The sequence below is a fragment of the Mastigoproctus giganteus genome, chromosome 3 (genome assembly GCF_048544385.1).
Source record: "Mastigoproctus giganteus isolate SK-2022 chromosome 3, ASM4854438v1, whole genome shotgun sequence".
Lineage (NCBI taxonomy): Eukaryota > Metazoa > Arthropoda > Arachnida > Uropygi > Thelyphonidae > Mastigoproctus > Mastigoproctus giganteus.
The window spans coordinates 166655259-166678105 of NC_143577.1; the positions used below are offsets into that span (position 1 = coordinate 166655259).

General features: G+C 39.3%; 1 protein-coding gene across 1 annotated transcript in view; it reads left to right on the top strand.

Moving 5' to 3' along the window:
• The first annotated feature begins 2084 nt into the window (after positions 1-2084).
• The window catches only part of LOC150088395 (fasciculation and elongation protein zeta-2-like), a 224977-nt gene continuing 204214 nt past the window's right edge, over positions 2085-22847 (top strand). The window contains exon 1 of the mRNA XM_090369484.1: positions 2085-2372. The gene's annotated coding sequence lies outside the window, so the exon portion shown is untranslated. The remainder of the gene's footprint in view (positions 2373-22847) is intronic.

The following is a 22847-nucleotide window of genomic DNA, read 5'->3' on the forward strand; positions in this document are numbered from 1 at the left end:
TAAATTTTCTGGGCTTATAATGGATAACAAACTTAACTTTCAGGCTCATGTAACAAATCTCCGAACTAATTGCCTACAGAAATTAAATATTCTTTAATCGGTATCAGTTATTTGTTAGTTATTTGGTTTTTAGGAGCATTAGCAACTAAGGCCATATTGCTCTGGGATATGCTGTGGTCATTCCTTGACCTTTCCGCATCCTCCGTATTTGGTGGTGACGGGCTCGAACCCCGGTCTAATCAAGAAGCGTGTGCTACGCACTGCTGCTCCTTCCCACCTGGCTATGGAGGCGCCTAATCGGTATCAGCTACATCATGAGGCACAGAAACTATTCATGAGTAGCACAGTTGGTATAATCACCATCCTCCCCTACCGGATGAAAAGGATAGAAAAGACCCTAGTTCGATTCTTCTCAGTGACGCGAAAAATTTTTATGGGCCTTTTCACAATGTGGTTGAGTTCAGTCGGTATCATATTTGAGGGTAGCATTGTTTTTTCTCCGGGAAACTAGACGCTTTTCGACAACAACAACGTCGATACAGGCAAATCGACCACAGAACACTCGCAATTTTCTCACAAAATATATACGGCGCAATCTAATCTGAGTCGCTGATGCGCTTAAATCCCAATAACAATAATGACCTATTGACCACCAGATAATCACAGGGGACTCAGCTGCAATGGGTTCAATACGTTACTTTAAAAAAACCATTCTGCGCTGTTTAATCGCAAAAGAGTTGTGTTCCTTCACGATAATGCGAATGATACGGGCCAATCGCGCTTCACACGGAACGAGTATCCTTGGTCAAGCTCTATATTTTTGTTTGGAAAATTTTACCCAACCCTTTCCATTTCCCGGACATGTCACCATTTCATTATTACCTTTCTTATCGCTAAATAATCACATGAAGAATTTCGAAAGTGAAAGGCATTGAAAACAGAGTTGCATAATTTTTTTCGCTTCAAAAAAAATTGGGAGTTTTATGAGAGCGGTGTTGACAAACTTGTAAAGGTTATTGATTGTGACGGTGATTATTTTTCCGAATGAAATGTTTTGATTCGTTAATTTACGTGTGTTTAAATTTCATCCTAAAAATACTCGCGAACTTTTTTTCTGGTCACTTGGTAAATAAATAAATACAGGGCTAAATAGTGGGAAGCTATTGAAATGTCGTACTTACTAGCCATTACACTGTTATTCAGTTGCCAACCGGGCTAGCCGGGTAGGTAAAGTTCCTGCCTGGCAACCCAAAGGTCGCAGGTTCGAATCCCGCTTCGGGCTTGGATCAGAGTAGAAAATGCAAAAACTTTGGGAGGTGCATTATAGCCACAGAAGCCGATGCGCCAACAACTAACAAAAAAAAAAAAAAAAAACTGTTGTCCGGTACTGGGAATAAAGTGTCCTGTTATAATTATCAGTGCGTTAAAAAAAAAACAAAAATAAAAAACTATATTGAGAATATACTGTTAGCGAGTTTTGTTTCATAGTCCCAATGTGTTGGAGAAATATATGATGGACATCCTAAACAGAAATCAGACACAATTTTCGAGTGTGGTTATGGCATACTCTGCAAATTAACAACAGGCAATCCCTACCTTTCCCATAAAACGTAACTGAGATTCATGGCACCTGCGCTTTAACCTCACTACCATCTCCCATTTTATTAATAAAAAATTTATTTGATGAAATTGCACTAGAAAATTATCAATAATTACCTAGCTAATAAGACTAGAATGTTAAGATCACATTAAGTGGAGGGGATTTCATTCAGTACTAATTTTCCATTGTCCATTTTTCTCAGTCAAAGATTTTATTGATAAATCACGGATCATTCAGTGAAATGCGAATATAGTTGAAACCTTATCATCTTCCATCCTCATCGCCACTTTCTCCTTTTATTCTTCACCCTGTCTGAAATTTTCGTCGTCTTCTCCAAACCGACATCCAGTAGTTCCTGTAATCACAGTTTACACGAAGTTCCCCAATTTTTGCTTTTACTGTAAACTTAGGCCATGTGTTAAAATCAAGACCTGGAAACACCATCAGAAAGGCCCTGTGCTGAGTGAAAAGCAGTTTAATGTTCCGGGAAGGATTCACATTACCTGAGGCTCAAGGTCTGCCGCCATCGATCTGTCACAACAATCAATATTCCGCAAAGCAAGGAGAGGTAGCAGGCGGCTAGCCTTACCTGACATTAACGTACTAGGACCTTACAGAAGTGCACGACTGACAGACAAAGTCTAACGTTTCGGATCGACGTGGGAGCTTGGTAAAAGTTACCGAGCTTTAGATTGGCGTCATACGGATACCACCGGTCAGACTGCTACTGTTACTTGAACAGAGACCGTCGGCGCCGACACCTACGAATCAGGTAGGAAGAAGTAGCCACTGTGTCTGCTGTTGCTCTCTCTCTCTCTCTCTCTCTCTCTCTCTCTCTCTCTCTCTCTCCTTTATTCGCTTGCTCGTTCGCTACTATTCGAGTACCACTCCCACCTATAATAATTCAGTTATGGATGATAGGATCACGTACCAACTGCTAAATTTTAAAAAAGTGGTGCAATAAGATCCTCTTCTCTCTTCTTTTTCGAGGTTTAGTTAAATAATATAACGGAATAATATTTAAATAACTTTCTTAAGTAGAATAATCCCATCAAAAACCATAATCTATTTTTGCTTTCCTTTCTAATCACTCTATTGTATCATTAATGATTTTATTTTTGTGTGGTGATCCTAAATTTTTAATTTAGGGTGAGATACAAGTAATCAGGCATAAAAAGTAGCAATTTGTTTTTTATATTTTATTTACGCAGATTGAAAATCTACGCATTATTTAAAAGGGATAAGAAGACTAATGAGTATGAAACCTAATGATGTGCAAAAAAATCTCTGATCAAGATGCATTATACGAGATATTGAAAATGAACGAACTGCAATCTGAATTCAAAATGAGAGATTACTAAATTTATTTAGGGTTGTGGCGTGAAAAACCAAAGTATTTATTAAATTTTTATTTTTAAAATGGCGGGGGAGGAGTTTCAGAAGTTATCTCCTTATCTATTCCCGCTCCCCAGAAATGTTAACTACAATTCTGGGAAGCGGGGATATTTATTGTACTAGGCGATCTCTATACACAGTATATATACAGTACATCTGGTGAGTATTGGCTTGGCAAACCCAGGGTTCTGAGCTGGATACCATCATTCTTCTCTTTCTTGGTGATCCCTTTCTAGCGTCTACTCTCTCTCTCTCTCTCTCTCTCTTTCAGGGTAGCTCGGGAATTTCTTTTTGGCTGGTGCAGCATAAGCCTCAGACTTCCTTGTATCACATGGCTAATAATAATAATAATAATAATAATAATAATACAATACATTGCAATATATTTCTATAATTTATTTTTGTTTTGTTTCATCAAATATTAGCTTGTGAAGCAATAGCGAAAACACTGAAGGCATCACTTGCCAAAAAAAAAAAAAAAAAAGAAAAAAAGTTAACTAATTTCCAGTATAATTTAAAATGAAAAAATTTGATATATTTGACATTCTGTGTAATGCTTGCCATTGACACAGTGTATTTTCCAAAACTACAGATGAGCACATAGAAATCCAGATGGGGGGGAGCATACTTAAAAGACATTTCAGTGGTGAATTTGTTGGTCTGCTTACTGTAAACTTGTTTTTGAAGCTGATGTAATTGATAGATAGAGCTAAGGAATATGTAACTAGGCTACTCTCTGTAACTATGCCCATTAAACTGCTTGTGTGTTTTGTGCTTATAAATTGTCTGTATTCTGTAGCTGGTTCGATTGACCGTTTTCGGACTAAAAATCCATGAAACACGTGTCTTAGGCGGATTAATTCAATTAGAGTGCAAAATAAAAATTTCTTGTCCCTGCGGGAAATACCGTCCAGCTTCGTACAGTAACGGGAACTGGATCCAAGCGTTTCCCGAATGGTGTTGTAAAACAACAGTAATCAATGTGTTAATTTGCAGGACCAAAATAATGAGCAAGGATAGCTGAACTGAAATATTATGTCTCAAAATGTGCGCGCTAGAAAGGTCAACTATCAACTTACTTTCGGCTGTAGCCGTAAAGCGACAGCGCATAACTTTCCCAATGACGAATAAGTACAGGGGCTCACATCTGGTGAGTATGGGTTTGGCAAACCCATGGTCCTGAGCTGGTTACCATCATTCTTTTCTTTCTTGCTTTCTTGGTGATTTCCTTCTACTTCTCTCAGGGTAAAGTGAGAATTTTTTTTTTTCATATTTGATTACGGGGCATGGTTCCTTAAAAAGTAAGTTGCATCAGTTTAGTTTAGTGGAAGATCCTTACTGTGTTTGTGGAAGGTTGGAAACATGGGAGGTTATTGTTCAGGATTTGACTGATTGGGCTACATTAAATAAACTAAAAATTTCATCTTCTAAAACTGTCATGATGTTATTAAAAGGAAAATTAGACTACAACAGACCACCTCGATTATTAGTAAACAGTAAACAAATTCCTCTTGTTTCCCAGGTAAAATATTTAGGGGTTATCTTGGATGACAAGTTATTATTTTTCCAACATTTGAATTATTTAAGTAGGAAAATAAAAAATTACACTGCTTCTATAGTTAGGGTTACCAGAAAAGATTGGGGATTAGGTAAACGCATTTTGTATCTATATTATAAAGCTATTTTTATTCCGATTGTGTCGTATGCTGCATCAATTTGGTATGTTCGTACTGTCAATGTAAAATTTAAACAAAAACTATTATCAATACAAAGAATAATGTTGTTAACTATTTTGCGTGTTTGTAAGACTGTTTCGACTAATGCTCTACAGGTGATTGCGGGGGTATTTCCTTTGGATATAACAGTTGTGTATAGAGCTTTTTGTTATTTTATAAGAAAAGGAATACAAATTACATTTCTGGGGATTACTAATGAAGTTTCTTCTGCAGTCAGCAAACAGAAGAAAGAAATTTTGGTGAAATTAATTAAATTATGGCAGGACCGTTGGAATTCCAGTAGTACTGGTAGAGTAACTTATTTATTTATACCTAGTGTTGAATTTAATTTTAATAACAAATTGTATGGCTGGTTTTATCCAAGTATGGAATGCTCATATTTGATTACGGGGCATGGTTCCTTAAAAAGTAAGTTGCATCAGTTTAGTTTAGTGGAAGATCCTTACTGTGTTTGTGGAAGGTTGGAAACATGGGATCATATCTTATATGAATGCAGTTTGTATGATGAATTTAGATTAGACTTATTTAATTTGGTACCTAATTTTATTAGGGGTTCTGAATTAATTTGGCTGTCTAATGAAAGGAATTTTGTAGAATTTCAACGGTTTTGCAGGTTGACATTTAATAAAAGGAGGAGTATACATGTTGTTACTAATACTGACTAAAGACCTTTTTTTTTTTTTTTTTTTTTTCCCCTCCTCTGGATGGATAGGCATTCTGTCTTGGAGGCGGGGAGAGGAAAAAAAATTTTTTTTTTTTTTTTTGGCTGGCCTTGTGGAATGACCATGAGGCGGGATTGTTGCACTCACTAGTAAGATGTATTCTCCTAGTTGGTGCATTTTTTTTTTTTTTTTTTGCTGGCTTTTGGGTGTGGGCAACCCAGGAGCGGGACTGCTGGCACCCACCAGTCTTGCACCCTTACTGGTGGGTGCGGGATTTAGGTGCAATATGCACAGCCAGAGCTAATAGATCCAGGCATAGCTCCTCGTGCCAGGGATGGGCACCAGGTGGTAATTGCCCAATGGACTATCACCTGGTGACAGAGTAGCCTGTTTCACTTATAACACATTACACACACGTGTACACACACTTACACTAACAGGCCATTATGAGAATATGTTATATGATAAATTGGTGGAGATGGATGTATGTCCGGGTGCCACCCTTCGACAGTTAAATACATACATACATACATACATACATTGTACTAGGCGATCTCTATACACAGTATATATACAGTACATCTGGTGAGTATTGGCTTGGCAAACCCAGGGCTCTGAGCTGGATACCATCATTCTTCTCTTTCTTGGTGATCCCTTTCTGCGTCTACTCTCTCTCTCTCTCTCTCTCTCTCTCTCTCTCTCTCTCTTTCAGGGTAGCTCGGGAATTTCTTTTTGGCTGGTGCAGCATAAGCCTCAGACTTCCTTGTATCACATGGCTAATAATAATAATAATAATAATAATAATAATACAATACATTGCAATATATTTCTATAATTTATTTTTGTTTTGTTTCATCAAATATTAGCTTGTGAAGCAATAGCGAAAACACTGAAGGCATCACTTGCCAAAAAAAAAAAAAAAAAAAAGAAAAAAAGTTAACTAATTTCCAGTATAATTTAAAATGAAAAAATTTGATATATTTGACATTCTGTGTAATGCTTGCCATTGACACAGTGTATTTTCCAAAACTACAGATGAGCACATAGAAATCCAGATGGGGGGGAGCATACTTAAAAGACATTTCAGTGGTGAATTTGTTGGTCTGCTTACTGTAAACTTGTTTTTGAAGCTGATGTAATTGATAGATAGAGCTAAGGAATATGTAACTAGGCTACTCTCTGTAACTATGCCCATTAAACTGCTTGTGTGTTTTGTGCTTATAAATTGTCTGTATTCTGTAGCTGGTTCGATTGACCGTTTTCGGACTAAAAATCCATGAAACACGTGTCTTAGGCGGATTAATTCAATTAGAGTGCAAAATAAAAATTTCTTGTCCCTGCGGGAAATACCGTCCAGCTTCGTACAGTAACGGGAACTGGATCCAAGCGTTTCCCGAATGGTGTTGTAAAACAACAGTAATCAATGTGTTAATTTGCAGGACCAAAATAATGAGCAAGGATAGCTGAACTGAAATATTATGTCTCAAAATGTGCGCGCTAGAAAGGTCAACTATCAACTTACTTTCGGCTGTAGCCGTAAAGCGACAGCGCATAACTTTCCCAATGACGAATAAGTACAGGGGCTCACATCTGGTGAGTATGGGTTTGGCAAACCCATGGTCCTGAGCTGGTTACCATCATTCTTTTCTTTCTTGCTTTCTTGGTGATTTCCTTCTACTTCTCTTAAAAGGGTAAAGTGAGAATTTTTTTTTTTTCTGGTGCAGCATAAGCCTCAAGCTTCCTTGCACCATATGGCTAATAATAATAATAATAAGTGGTATACCACACTCAACCTAAGCGAGGAAACCCCTCCCGCCCAGACAGTACAAGAAACGAAGTTAGAAAGATGGGCAAAGAAGCCACTCCATGGCAGACACTACAATGACCTCCATCACGATCACGTCTATAACATTGCTTCCAATGCATGGTTCACAAGCGGGACGCTCTTCCCCGAGACTGAAGGATTCATGCTGGCCATCCAAGACCACGTAATCAACACCAGAAACTATAGAAAATACATCGCAAAGGAACCCGGAATATCAGATGACACATGTCGACGATGCCACCTGGCCTCAGAAACGATCCAACACATCACCGCTGGATGCAAGGTGATAACCCAGACTGAGTACACTCATAGACACGACCAGGTAGCCAGGATAATACATCAGAAGCTATCGAGGAAATACCAGTTGACCAAAGAAAGTGTATCATACTACAAATACGAACCCCAGGCAATACTAGAGACCCAAACCCACAAGCTGTACTGGGACCGCGCCATAATAACGGATAAGACCATCCCGCACAACAGACCGGACATAACCCTTGTGGACAAGATGGAAAAGGCTACCTACCCGATTGACATAGTGGTGCCCAACACTAGCAATGTCCAGAAAACCCACGAGGAAAAAATTAGGAAGTACACGAACCTGAGACATGAGATCAAGGAGATGTGGCATATGGAAGAAGTATCAACCATCCCAATCATCGTGTCAACCGCTGGTATGGTACCAAAGACTCTACATAGCAGCCTAGCAGCAATAGGTCTCCCAGAGAACACCTACAATTAACTCAAGAAAGTCGCAATCCTGAACACCTGTAGGATAGTCAGAGATTTCCTCGACCGACAGTAACACTAGACATTACAACAACCCTGTGTACTTGGTAGCAGTACCCGTCACGGAGTGGAATCCCCCAATAATAATAATAATAATAATAATAATAATAATATGTAATATTCATATTCAGAGTGCGGAGAATTAGAGTGCTTCAAGAAAAAAAAAATAATAATAATAATACGCTCATTCTGGGGCAAACATGTTTCAGGAAAACAGATCTGTGTTTCGAATTGTCCCGAAGTATCTAGAATGGATTTCCTGATCTTCCTGACCAAATCTCTTTGATCCTGACATCTCTTTGATCTCCTGTCTTAGGTTCGTGTACTTCCTGATTTTTTCTCCACGGGTTTTATGCAGGTTGCCAGCGTTGAATATCACAATATCAATCAGATAAGTAGCCTTTTCCTTCTTGTCCACAAGGGTTATGTCCGGTCTGTTGTGCGGGATTGCCTTATCCGTTATTATGGCGTGGCATTGGTGTTATTATGGTGCGGTATTTGTGGATTGGGGTCTCTAGTACTGCCTGGTGTTCGTAATTGTAGTACAGTACACTTTCTTTGATCAACTGGTACTGCCTAGCTAGCTTCTGATGTATTATCCTGGCTACCTGGTCGTGTCTATGAGGGCACTCAGTCTGGGTGAACACCGTGCATCCCGATTTTTTCTCCACGGGTTTTCTGCAGGTTGCCAGTGTTGGGTACTGTTATGTCAATCAGACAGGTAGCCTTTTCCTTCTTGTCCACAAGGGTTATGTCTGGTCTGTTGTGCGCAATTGCCTTATCCGTTATTATGGCGCGGTCCCAGTACAGTTTGTGGGTTAGGGTTTCTAGTACTGCCTGGGGTTCGTAATTGTAGTACGGTACACTTTCTTTGAACAACTAGTACAGCCTAGCTAGCTTCTGATGTATTATCCTGGCTATCTGGTCGTGTCTATGAGTGTACTCAGTCTGGGTGATCACCTTGCACCCCGCGGTGATCATTCGGTCCACCAAACGATCCAACACATCACCGCAGGGTGATGTGTTGGATCGTTTCTGAGGACAGATGGCATCGTCAACATGTATCATCGAACACTTCGGGCTCCTTGGCGATGTATTTTCTATAGTTTCTGCTGTTGATTACATTATTATTATTAACCATATGGTGCAGGGAAGCCTGAGTCTTATGCTGCGCCAGCCAAAAAAAAAATTCTGAATTATCCTGAGAGAGAGAGAGAGAGAGACAGAGAGAGAGAGAGAGAGAGAGAGAGAGAGAGAGAGAGAGAGAGAGAGAGAGAGAGAGAGAGAAGGGATCATCACCAAGAAAAAGAAGAATGATAATATCCAGCTCAGGATGTGCCAAACCCATACTCACCAGATGTGAGCCCCCCAGGGTTATGTACCACTGTTCTACTGTGCTCAAAGTGCAGTGCTGAGAGAGGATTAAATTCCCATTCGAAATTAATGTGTGTGTGATATACATTATTCTGGACTCCGATGGAAAGGAAAAATTCATTTTACGGATTTCCTTTTTGTGACTGCCTTATTAACCGAATTGAAGGTTTTGACCGAGACCGATGGTTTCAGGGTAATCCTCAAGCAGCTGGCTTTGCATAAATTCTATAAGACCTTAAATATTGTTGTTAGAAGATCAGTGGTTGTCGAGCGTCTTTGGAAGATGGTAGGTAAATATGCACATAGAGGTTACCAGCATGGGCAAGACTGCCTTCTTAAAGCTAAAATACAGTATTGTATCTTTAGGCTGTGATTTCTCGGAAGCGTCATGACAAAGTACGTATCCCGTCCAGTGTTCGAATTGAGCTAAAATACACTCGAAGACCATTCAAGTTGACAAGTTATCTTTTTTAAACTGCGTAAAAGCATTCATCATCATCAGTCATTTTCAATCCACTGCAGGATGAAGGCCTCTCCAGTAACTTTCCAGTCCTTTCTGTTTTGTGTAATGGCCATCCATTTACTACCCACGAACTAGTGAATTTGATCTGCCCATCTGCGTTGTTCTCTTCCAGTTTTTTTTTTAGTTCCTCTTGGGTACTATTCTGTTATTTTTTTATTCCATCTGTCATCATGTCATCGAGCTATGTGTCTTGGGCAGAACACATAGCTCGAAGACAAGACCATTTCATTTGTTTAGTTTTGATAAGAATGTTCTTTATTTGTGTATGTTGCCTCATCCATATGTTTCTCTTCTTATCTAACAATATGATTCTTAATATAGCTCGTTCCATTCTTCGCTGTGGGGGTTGGAGCTTCTCTTCCATTCTTCGCTGTGGGGGTTTGAGCTTCTCTTCCATTCTTCCCTGTTTGGTTTTGAGCTTCTCTTCCATTCTTTTGGTGAGTGCCCAAGTTTCACTTTCGTAAGTCATGGTAGGGAGCATACATGGTTCTTAATTTTACGTTTCAGACAAATTGGGATATTGCATCTCAATACGTGATTATATATTTCCTGAATGCTATCCATCCGAAATTTATTCTTCTCTTGACCTCCATCCATTTATCATTATTACAGCTAATTACTTGTCCCAGATAAGTATATGAATTCACTTTTTCAATTACTGCTCCTTCAATGATTATATCCCTTTCTGTGGCATACTTGTTCATCATTACTTTTTTTAGCCATATTCATCTTTAGTCCGAAATCCTTACTAACTCTTTATAACTGATGAAGATTTTCCTCTAATTCTATGTGATCGTGGCTTATGATCACAGTGTCATTTGCAAATCATAAATGGTTTAGGTACTCTCCATTCACATTGACTCCTTTTTGCGACCAGTCTAATCTTCTGAAAGCTTCTTCAAGGCAGTATTACGTAAACAACTTCGAAGATATGGTGTCTCCTTGTCGAACTCCCTTCTCAATTTTAAATTTGCTATTGTCTTTGTCTAGTCTAATAAAGGAGGTAGCGTTCACATATATTTTCTTCAAAATCATAATGTATGGGGTGTCTATGCCTTGTCTTTCCAATGCCTGAAAAGTGCCTTTTTATAATCCACAAATGCCAGGCATAATGGTGTTTTATATTCATTTGCCTTCTCCATTACCTGCGATATTACGTGAAGGTGATCCATAGTTGAGAATCCTGTCCTAAAGCCAGCTTGCTCTTTCGGCTGATTCTTGTTAAATATTCTTTCTAATCTGTTAGTAACGACCGTTGAGAACAACTTGTAGATGTGGAACAACTAGTCAATTGGTCTATAATTTCCAATTTCTCATTTATCTTCTTTCTTATGCAGCAAAATCATGATTGCATTATTCCACTCCTTACGCGTCACTCCTTTCCTAATGTATTTTGTGAAGAGTCTTGCTAGTTTCTCTGTCATGTCTCTTCCTCCTAATTTTAACAACTCTACAGTAACTTCAACTTCACCCGGGGCTTTCTGATACTTCATTTTCTTTAACGCACGTTCTTCCACATCGTGGAAGATATCGGGTAGTCCTATGTGTTGCTAATTTTTGGTCCATCCTTCCCAATGCTTGCATCATTTCCTCGCTCCTTGTCTAATTCTCTATAGTAGTCTTCTGCTATTTGAATTATGCCATCACTGCTATTTATAGGTACACCTTCATTATTTTTCAGTTTCAGTATCATTGGTCTTTCTGTATTACTGCTTATGACTGTTGATTAAATCTTTGTTTTCCCTTAATGCTTGTTCTACTTTTCTTCTGTTAAATCTTTTTATGTCCTCTCTGAGTCTCTTTCGAATGACATTGCATAACTCAATATATTCAATTTTGTCCTTGTCAGTATTTATCTTGTTCTTCATTTGTCGTCTTCGGTTGATCATGACAAGCGTTTCTTGATTAATTTTTTCTTATTTGGATTTCTTTTTACCTATAGGTTTCTCGGGCTTTATCTCTTTCAGAAAATTGTTGTATTCCTAGTCGATATCTTGGTCCTGAAAGGTCTTCAGAAGCTCATACTTGTTCTTAAGTTGCAGTACATACTGCTTTTTCTCCTGTTCTGTTATCTCAAAAATATTTGTATTATTTATTCGAGTGAGTTTTTTCCTTTCTTTTCTTACATCTATCAAGTGTGCATTTTTTATCGTTCTATGATTACTTCCACCATTTACCTCGTTCAGGACAGTAACATCGTCCACAATATATCTTCTGTTAGTGAGGATGAAGTCGATTTCATTAGTTGTTCATCCATTTGGGCTCTTCCATGTCCACTTTCTGTTCACCCTTTTCTTGAAAAACGTGTTCATGCTGACATTCCTCGAGATTCTACAAATTCCACAAGTCTTTCACCTCTTTCATTTCTTTCACCAATTCCAAAATTTCCTATAGTTTCCCTTTCTGCGCTGTTTTGTCTCTCCTTCCAACCTGAGCATTGAAGTCCCCCATAATAATGGTGCAGTAAGTTTTCTGTTCATCTAGAAGTCTCTCAATTTGGGTGTAAATTTCTTCAACCTCTTCATCATTATGGCTCAATGTTGGTGCATATATCATTATAACCTTTAGTTTGTACCTTTTAGAAATCCTAAGTAGTAGTCTTGAAACTCTTGATGATGTACTTTCGAATTCAAAACTGTAGTTTTTATAGCTTTATAGACCAAAAAGCTCCACCTTCGCTCTTTTCACTGTTTCCATTGGTGTACAGCAAATTTTCACTTGATAAAATTATAAGTGATTCATTTCTTCTTCTTCTTTCAGCCAAGCCGATGATATTCCAATGCACATTTTGTAATTCCTTTTCCAGTTCTAATATCTTATCTTTATCGATGAGCGATCTTACGTTGTAACAGGCCAAGTTCAGTTTCCGTTCCTGGACAACGGTGGACGAACCCACCACTTGGCAGGAATATAGGTACACTTCATTCACATAGACGGTAGTTCGATCTCAGTGTGAATAAACGTCGTTAGTTAACCGACTTTGAAAGAGGGATGATAGCGTGTGCCCGACGCCTCGGTCACGCTATTGCGAACGTGGTACAGAAATTGCACTACCCACGTTCGACAGTATTAAGAGTGTATCGGGAATTCGCAATTTCCGGAATATCATCTCATCGTGGACAGAGTGTGTAGAGTATAGAGTGTGTTTAGTGTCAAACGGCACCAGGGGTTTCCTCCATCTCCGCGTAGTATACATTGTGGGTGTGGAACAGAACACTGCCAATGCCAGAGGTTTAAAAGTGTATGAGTTTTGTATATGTGTAGTGTCGTGTACCGTTGTTCCTCTGGTCATTTAGCCGCTGGGCCCCTAATGGGTTTCAACGTTGTCCACACTCTGCCCCGTGGAGGCAGACCAGGTACACCAGTATTATAGTTATTTACTCTGGCAGGTCCTGCCACCTAATTTCCTGAGATTTCGGTGGCTAGGACCTAAAAAAAAAAAAAAAAAAAACTCTACAGATAGGGTGAGCCAAAAGGATTACTGATTATGCAACTAATGTTGTTATTAAGTTTTTGGAGGGCTCAGGCAATTTAGAGATGGTTCAGACGCTGGTTATAAGTTATAGAATGGGAGGGAGACTGAAGGCTGGGGGGAAAAGACAGAGATAAGGGGTCCATAGAGAAGATGGCCCCCACATCAGTGGAGCAGGCCCATGCCCCACCAGAGGGAAAAGAGGGATGGCGAGGGGGCAGGTGACCAGAGGTAACCTCCCCCTGCCTGGGTGGTGGAGAAAAAAGAACCACACAAGGGAGCGTGGCAAAGAAAGTTTAATGGCAGCAGCTGAGCTGTGCTTTGGAGTGTCATAGCTGGGACAAAGGTCCCGTCCCATCTTGTCTTCTTTTTCAGAGTCTGGCAAGGCTGTCACTTGGGACTGTAGGTAATGTGTCCCGCCCGATGTATACTTGTCACTACGAGTTCGGAGCTTTCAGGTCTGGTCGTCAAGTGTGTGGTTATCACTAGACTGTGTCACTAACACGGGTCTCACCGCGGATTTGTCCCTTTTGTTAAGTCAAAATTAGAGATGTATGTTCACTGCAGTCTGACTTGGGGGCGGTTTCAGGGCTTCTGTCCATTTGGTCACTGGGTCAGCAGAGCTGCATAATATCACAATTTGTAAAGAGTTTAAATCAGGAAGGTCCAAAACAGTGTTGTCATTCATGGAACAGAGATCCCACAGCGCTTAGGAAAGAGAAAGGTGGTGGATGAATGTGGCCGTCGCCGTCTGTCTCGCATTGTTTCAGCCAACCGGAGAGTAACAGTGGCATAAATCACTGCCGACTTCAACGAGGGAGATGCCAGAAATGTCTCCACCAAGATCATCAGGCGATCATTAGTCGCAATAGGTTATGGGAGCCGCCGACCTACCAGAGTCCCATTGCTAACACCACGACATAGGACTCTATGCCTCAAGTGGGCGAAAGAACATCGGACTGGACTTTAGATTATTTGAGAAAAACCTCCTGGTCCGATGAGTCCCGTTTCCAGTTATTTCGAGCGGAAGGGAGGGTGTATATCTGGCGGAAGCTGCACGAAGCTATGCAGCCATCATGTCAACAAGGAACTTTTCAGGCAGGTGGACGATTGGTAATGATCTAGGGCGTGTTCAAATGGCACACGTTGGGACCTCTGGTACGTCTAGACGTATCTGTGAACGGTCCATGTTATATGTCCATCCTTGCAGACCATCTCCATGCCTTCCTGGTCATCGTGCACCCACAGGGCAATGGACTCTTCCAGCATGACAATGTGCTTCCCCACAGAGCGGTGGTGACTGGAACATGGTTCAAAGAGCATTCCGCAGATTTTACCATCATCGTCATGGAATGGCCTCCTCTTTCACCGGACATTAACCCTGTGGAGCATGTTTGGGATGCTGGGGAAAGGTCCGTTCGAACTTTGGATCCTCCAACCAGAAATGCGAAGGAATTATGGACATCGGTTCAGCAAGCATGGATGGAAATACCTGTGGAACGCTTTCGTGAACTAGTGTACTCAATGCTTCGCCGTGTGACCAGTGGTGAGCTATAGTGGGGTCGCATGGGCTCGCGAGAGCCCATTGTTATTTTTTTGAAAATTTGCGAGCCCATTGTTGAGACGATCATTTGTTTTACAAATGAAATCCTGAATGCAATTATTGAGTATCCAGAACAGAAACTACGGTGGGTTGAGCGGGACCCCATCCCCAGCATTTTAATGGCGCAATCGATCAGTTATGTATTTTAAAATTGCTTCATTTTTGATTTAATTACAGTCGGATCTCTGTTTAACCAACTTCTTTAGAGAAATTTTAAAAAATTCCTCCTGGTAATTAAATTTAAAATAGTTTCCATTGAACGAAGAAAATTTCCATATAACGACGGATTACGAAGGATTACGAAAGACAACTTTATCTGCATTGTTCCCACATCTGGTCTTTAGGCAATTAGAAAGGGTGAAAGGGATTCCGATTTCATAATGCTAGTGGTGTCTCTAAAACCTATGCAGTCATATACCGAGAAGTCGCACTAGTCAATATGTCAGAGGATTAAGAAGATTCCCGACACGGATAAAATCAACTCCAGGGGCTCACGTCTGTTGAGTATGGGCTTGGCACGCCTAGGGTCCTGAGCTGGGTATCATCATTCTTCTCTCTGGTGATTCCCTTTTATTTCTCTCTCTCTCTCGGGGTAGTTCAGAAATTTTTTTTTGGCTGGTGCAGCATAAGCCTCAGGCTTCCTTTCACCATGTGGCATAATAATAATGATAATAATAGCCTCTGGTCAACCTGTGTTTTGGTTCCACTTTACTCCACAAGACGTCATATGTTTTTGGGAGAAGTGAGTGATCCCGCCTTCCAGTAAATTTCTCCTGTTTATGTCTTACAAGGTCACAATAGCTGAATATCCGTGTGATTCCGACATTTTGCACAATATTCAAAGAACTAGTGATAGTAGCAACATAGAGGGGAGTGGGGAGGGGGATTGAGGCAACTAAGATATTATATAAACTTGACGAAGATGAAATGTTGACAGATTTTGAAATTTCGTCGAGGCTTTCACTGTGTAGAAAATTTTCTAAAATATAATGGCATACAGGCAATAATTAAAAAAAAAAAAAAAAAACTGCACGCATTATATATCACCAATTTCCAAACAACCAGCTCTGTTGTTGTTGTTATTTGGTTTTTAGGAGCATTAGCAACTAAGGCCATATTGCTCCGGGGATATGAGGTGGTCATTACTGACACTTCCGCATCCTTCGTATTTGATAGTCACGGGTTCGAACCCCGGTCTAATCAAGAAGCGCGAACTACGCACTGCTGTTCCTGCCCAACTGGCTACGGAGGCGCCAACAACCAGCGCGAATTAAGGATGATTGCTAAAGAACTTGATGTGGAAACTATAATGATCGGCTACGATGAGCAGTTTGTAGCTTGCGGATGGCAATTGTGGGTTAAGGGAATTATCCTACATTGTGCAAACATTTTTAATCGGAAGGTAAATATTCCGGATTATTAAATCGACTTTTAAATCTGGAATTTCTTAACCATTTCGCACTAATGATGGACATCCTGCAGGAGGTCTCTTACTTTTCAGAAGCTTTACAGATTCACTATGGTAAAAGCAGATAAATTAATTATTCGAACTATCAATGTTATTGATAATTCTGAAGGAAATTATGAAGCTAAAATTGAGAGCATGTTGAAGTGAAAAGAATTTGAAGGAATCGAAAGTAAGAACACGTGTAAAAAATTACCTCCTGACAGGTTATTAAATGCATTGTTTTATCCTTAAAGGATAAGTTATTAATGCAACAGAGCGATTCCACGGTGTGGAGTAAATAACATGACTCATCCGACCAGCACACCTTCTTCCAGTCTTCTAACGTCCAACTTGCATGCTATTTGCACCAGGCGAGTCTTTTACGCCGATGAACCTTGGTTAGGAGAGGATGCGTAGGGGTCGTCTGCTGGTATAGCCCATACGTGCGAGCGTGCGACGCATGGTCATGCCAGATATTGTTCCGGGTTGGCCCATGTTGTATTGGGTAGTCAACTCTTCAACAGTGCTGCGCCTGTTCGCCTGTACGAGTCGTCAGATCCTGCGCTACCCCTAACATCAACCTTTCGCTGACCTTTGCATTTTTGCCGTCGGGTCATTGTTTGACCATTTTGACGCCAGTCCTGGTACACTTTAACAACGGCGGCTCTCGAACACCCCACCAGTTCAGCCGTTTGGGAAACCGAGGCAGCAGCTCGTCGAGCTCCCACAGTCTGTCTTTTATCAAAGTCCGATAAATCCTATCTTTTACCCATCACGCTCGGAATTTTACTACCTACTGAACCACTGACACCTTATCTATGCTACGTAGGTCGAGAACTGCGCATTCTCGTACCTCACGTGGTCAACGGGTCGCATTCAGTTTTCATAGGGGTTATCATAATTCAGTGATCACTGAGTGTATATATATATATATATATATATACATACTATCATTGAATTATATTAATTATTAACATAAGTTATTATAATAAAGTGAATAAATAAATAAATTATATTATATTATATAATATTATATAATATAATCCTCTCTCTCTCTCTATATATATATATATATATGTATACATGTATATATATATATATATTTTTTTTTTTTTTTTTGATTTTTTCTGGTTTTTGATTTTTTTCTTAAAATTATTGATTTTTTTTTTTTTTTTTCTATTTCTCTTATTACTGAAAGTGAATATAGTTTTCTCCTTGTCAATTAATCACTAAGATTATATATAGATGGTTAATGGATGGTTACTTCCTTTGTATGGTTGTTATACATCTTTAATGTTATTTTATTCTACCTGGTTATCTTATACTACCTGACTATCATTTGGACACAGTTATGTTGGACGATGACTACAGAAACAGAAACGGATAGCTCGTTAATTGTGGTTGATACATTGAAAGGGTTAGTCCTCGAAAAATTCACTTTCAATGTATCTAATTGCCTATAGTTAATATTTTAATTTTTCTTTTAATGTTATTGATATGTAAAGTTTTTCTTTACTGTATTTGGCATATACATGTATATATTTTTTTCCAGTAAGCGTTGGGCACTTGCATAAGGCGTTGGGTTGCTTGAGATGCTATAACTTACTAGCTTTCGTATTATACATTATAGCCGGCTTAACTTTGTCTATTATTGCACTATTAGAACTTACCACTACAACTAATATCTTAAATAATATACAGACGGATGTAATGTTTAATCTTGTAAGATGGCATTAATCGGATCTGTGACGATTAAAATATAAGTTTTAAATTTGATATATTTATTATAATTGAGCTATTAATTAACTATGCATTTAAGCATTTTACATACTTGGGATATATATATATATATATATATATATATATATATATATATATATATATATATATATATATATATATATAGAGAGAGAGAGAGAGAGAGAAAGTTAATGTACGCAGTACGTTACGTTTCTTGCGTTTGATTTTTTTTCTTAAAATTATTGATTTTTTTTTCTATTTCTCTTATTACTGAAAGTGAATATAGTTTTCTCCTTGTCAATTAATTACTAAGATTATATATAGAACACTTAATAAAACTCTATCGCTTTACGTTTTCCAAATTTAATCATTCATATATTTAAATACACACATTTATTATTCAACTCCAGCAAATCCTTCTTTTTTTGTTGTCTCTTTTCTCTCTAATCTATATGTGTAGCTAGTCTGTAATCAAGCCACAAAGGAGATTAGGGAAGCGAAGGCAGATTACGAGAAATTTTTGGCAAAGGATGCTAAGAAAAACAGCAAAGATTTCTTTACTTATATAAACTCTAAAAGAAAGGGGATGAATCAGATTCGTCCACTTGATATCGATGGTTCGACTCTTGATGATCCTGCTCAGATAGCAAGCAAACTGAATGAGTATTTTGCATCTACATTCATACATGAGGAGTTATTAAGGAAGGAAAATGCAGAAGGTTATCAAATTGTAGCAGGGTGCTAAGTGGTTTTGTAATAACTGAGAGCAAAGTGGAGGAGAAATTGTTGAAGTTAAACATAAGAAAGGCACCTGGTGTGGATGGGATCTATCCAGTTATATTAAAGGAAGGCGGCAAAGGAACTAAGCAAACCCTTAGCCATAATTATGAGAGCATCCTTGGACTCAGGGGAGGTACTGGAGATGTGCCAATGTATCCCCAATTCACAAAGGGGGGATCGAAGGGTGACACGAGTAATTATAGACCACTTAGTTTAGCATTAGCATTAGCAGAGGCATTTTATGCAAGAAAGCAAGCTTATGCAGCATCAGCCAAAAAAAAAAAAAAACACTTCCACTTCACCCCTCTGTTCGTTCAAAATACCTGTCCAGCTGAGCCTTAAACTTATTTAGGCTATCAACTTCCACGACAAGGGATGGAAGTCTGTTCCACCAACCAACCACTCGCTGGCTAAAGGCAAATTTCCGCACGTCTATCCTACATCTGTCTTTCCTCAATTTGAATTTATGCCCTCTCAGGTGATTATTCTGAGCGAGAGGAAGTATCCCATCAGCATTGAGCATGCTCAAACCATTCAATGCTTTATACACCTCTATCAGATCACCTCGCTGGTGCCTAGTCTCCAGACACTGTAATTTGCAAAACTTAAGCCTTTCTTCGTAAGAGCACCCCTTTGTTCCATTCACTAATCTTGTTGCCCTTCTCTGTACTCGGTCCAGCAGCTCTACATCCTTCTTGAAATGAGGCCTCCAGACCTGTATACAGTACTCTAGGTGTGGCCTGACCATTGCCTTATACAAGGGAATAATCACCTCCTTATCACTGCTAGAAAAATTCCTATATATCATTGACAATACACCATGAGCTACCCTTGCAGCCCGTCTGCACTGCTCAGAGAACTTCATATCTGCCTGCACAACCACCCCCAGGTCCCTTTCATTCTCTACCACTGTCAGTGTAGTACCACAGAGTTGATACATTGCTCTGGGGTTGTTGTTTCCCATGTGTAGTACTTTACATTTGTCAATATTAAACTTTTATTTGCCACCTCTCAGCCCATCTGCTCGACCTTTCCAGATCCTGCTTCAGCAGCATAGTGTCAGTAGTGTCCTTGACAACCCTGCCTACCTTTGTATCGTCTGCAAACTTCGACATTAAGCTTGATATACCATCATCAATATCATTTATGAATACAGAAAACAATAATGGACCCAACACTGAGCCCTGAGGGACTCCACTAATAACATTAGTCCACGATGAGCAGTGTCCATTGATTACCACTCTCTGTCTTCTCCCCCTCAGCCACCCCTTTATCCACAACAGCAATTTGCCTCCAATGTCACACTGCTCCAATTTGTGCAGCAGTCTTCCATGTGCAACAGTATCAAAAGCCTTTCTAAGATCCAAGTATATAATATCAAAGTTATTCCCTGCATCCAGTTCCTTTGTGACTGCATCATAGTATCCAATCAAATTGGTCAGGCAAGACTTCCCCTTAACAAAACCATGCTGTGTCCGAGCTATAACTGAAGTCTTGTCTAAATGATCCTGCAGTGCTTCTTTAACTAGTGCCTCCATTAATTTTCCTGGAACAGAAGTTAAACTCACAGGTCTATAATTGCTTGTGTCAGCCTTTGATCCTTCTTTGTGAATTGGGGTCTCATTTGCACAACTCCAGTCTGCGGGTACCTCCCCTGAGTCCAAGGAAGCTCTCATAATTATGGCTAAGGGTTTGCTTTCTTCCTCTGCTGCCTCCTTTAATATAACTGGATAGATCCCATCCACCCCGGGTGCCTTTCTTGTGTTTATCTTAACTTGTGTTTAACTTCTGTTCAGGGTAAAATAATGGAGTCACTGGTTAAAGATGAGTTGCAGGATCATCTAGACAAGACTGCAGCAATAATTCAGACATAGCATGGGTTTGGTAAAGGAAAGAATTGTCTGGCAAATTTGATTGGTTATTATGATGTGGTTACAAAGGAACTGGATGATATCATATACTTAGATTTCAGGAGGATCGTAACGCATGGAAGAACATCACAGAGCAAGCCGAAACACTGCGGCACCTACAGCAGCGTACTAGTTGCGTGGCCAACCGCCTCCTCCAGCCGCCAGCTAAGGACCAAAGAAGAAGAAGAAGAAGAAGATTTCAGTAAAGCTTTTTACACTGTTGCGCATCGAAGACTATTGTACAAATTGGAGCAGAATGGTATTAAGGGTAAGTTGCTACAATGGATAAAAGGGTGTATGTATGTATGTATGTATGTATGTATTTAACTGTCGAAGGGTGGCACCCGGACATACATCCATCTCCACCAATTTATCATATAACATATTCTCATAATGGCCTGTTAGTGTAAGTGTGTGTGCACGTGTGTGTAATGTGTTATAAGTCAAACAGGCTACTCTGCCACCAGGTGATAGTCCATTGGGCAATTACCACCTGGTGCCCATCCCTGGCACGAGGAGCTATGCCTGGATCTATTAGCTCTGGCTGTGCATATTGCACCTAAATCCCGCACCCACCAGTAAGGGTGCAAGACTGGTGGGTGCCAGCAGTCCCGCTCCTGGGGTGCCCACACCCAAGAGCCAGCAAAAAAAAAAAAAAAAAAAAATGCACCAACTAGGAGAATACATCTTACTAGTGAGTGCAACAATCCCGCCTCATGGTCATTCCACAAGGCCAGCCAAAAAAAAAAAAAAAAAAAAATTTTCTCCCCGCCTCCAAGACAGAATGTCTATCCATCCAGAGGAGGGAGGAAAAAAAAAAAAAACAGGTCTTTAGTCAGTATTAGTAACAACATGTATACTCCTCCTTTTATTAAATGTCAACCTGCAAAACCGTTGAAATTCTACAAAATTCCTTTCATTAGACAGCCAAATTAATTCAGAACCCCTAATAAAATTAGGTACCAAATTAAATAAGTCTAATCTAAATTCATCATACAAATTGCATTCATATAAGATATGATCCCATGTTTCCAACCTTCCACAAACACAGTAAGGATCTTCCACTAAACTAAACTGATGCAACTTACTTTTTAAGGAACCATGCCCCGTAATCAAATATGAGCATTCCATACTTGGATAAAACCAGCCATGCAATTTGTTATTAAAATTAAATTCAACACTAGGTATAAATAAATAAGTTACTCTACCAGTACTACTGGAATCCCAACGGTCCTGCCATAATTTAATTAATTTCACCAAAATTTCTTTCTTCTGTTTGCTGACTGCAGAAGAAACTTCATTAGTAATCCCCAGAAATGTAATTTGTATTCGTTTTCTTATAAAATAACAAAAAGCTCTATACACGACTGTTAAATCCAAAGGCAATACCCCCGCAATCACCTGTAGAGCATTAGTCGAAACAGTCTTACAAACACGCAAAATAGTTAACAACATTATTCTTTGTATTGATAATAGTTTTTGTTTAAATTTTACATTGACAGTACGAACATACCAAATTGATGCAGCATACGATACAATCGGAATAAAAATAGCTTTATAATATAGATACAAAATGCGTTTACCTAATCCCCAATCTTTTCTGGTAACCCTAACTATAGAAGCAGTGTAATTTTTTATTTTCCTACTTAAATAATTCAAATGTTGGGAAAATAATAACTTGTCATCCAAGATAACCCCTAAATATTTTACCTGGGAAACAAGAGGAATTTGTTTACTGTTTACTAATAATCGAGGTGGTCTGTTGTAGTCTAATTTTCCTTTTAATAACATCATGACAGTTTTAGAAGATGAAATGTTTAGTTTATTTAATGTAGCCCCAATCAGTCAAATCCTGAACAATAACCTCCATTCTACTCTCTAATACTGCTCTAGATCTTCCTGTCACGCACAAAACCAAATCATCAGCATAAGCCACCTTATAACAATTAGGGACTGTTCTACTTAACCACTGGTTTAAGACCAGATTCCAT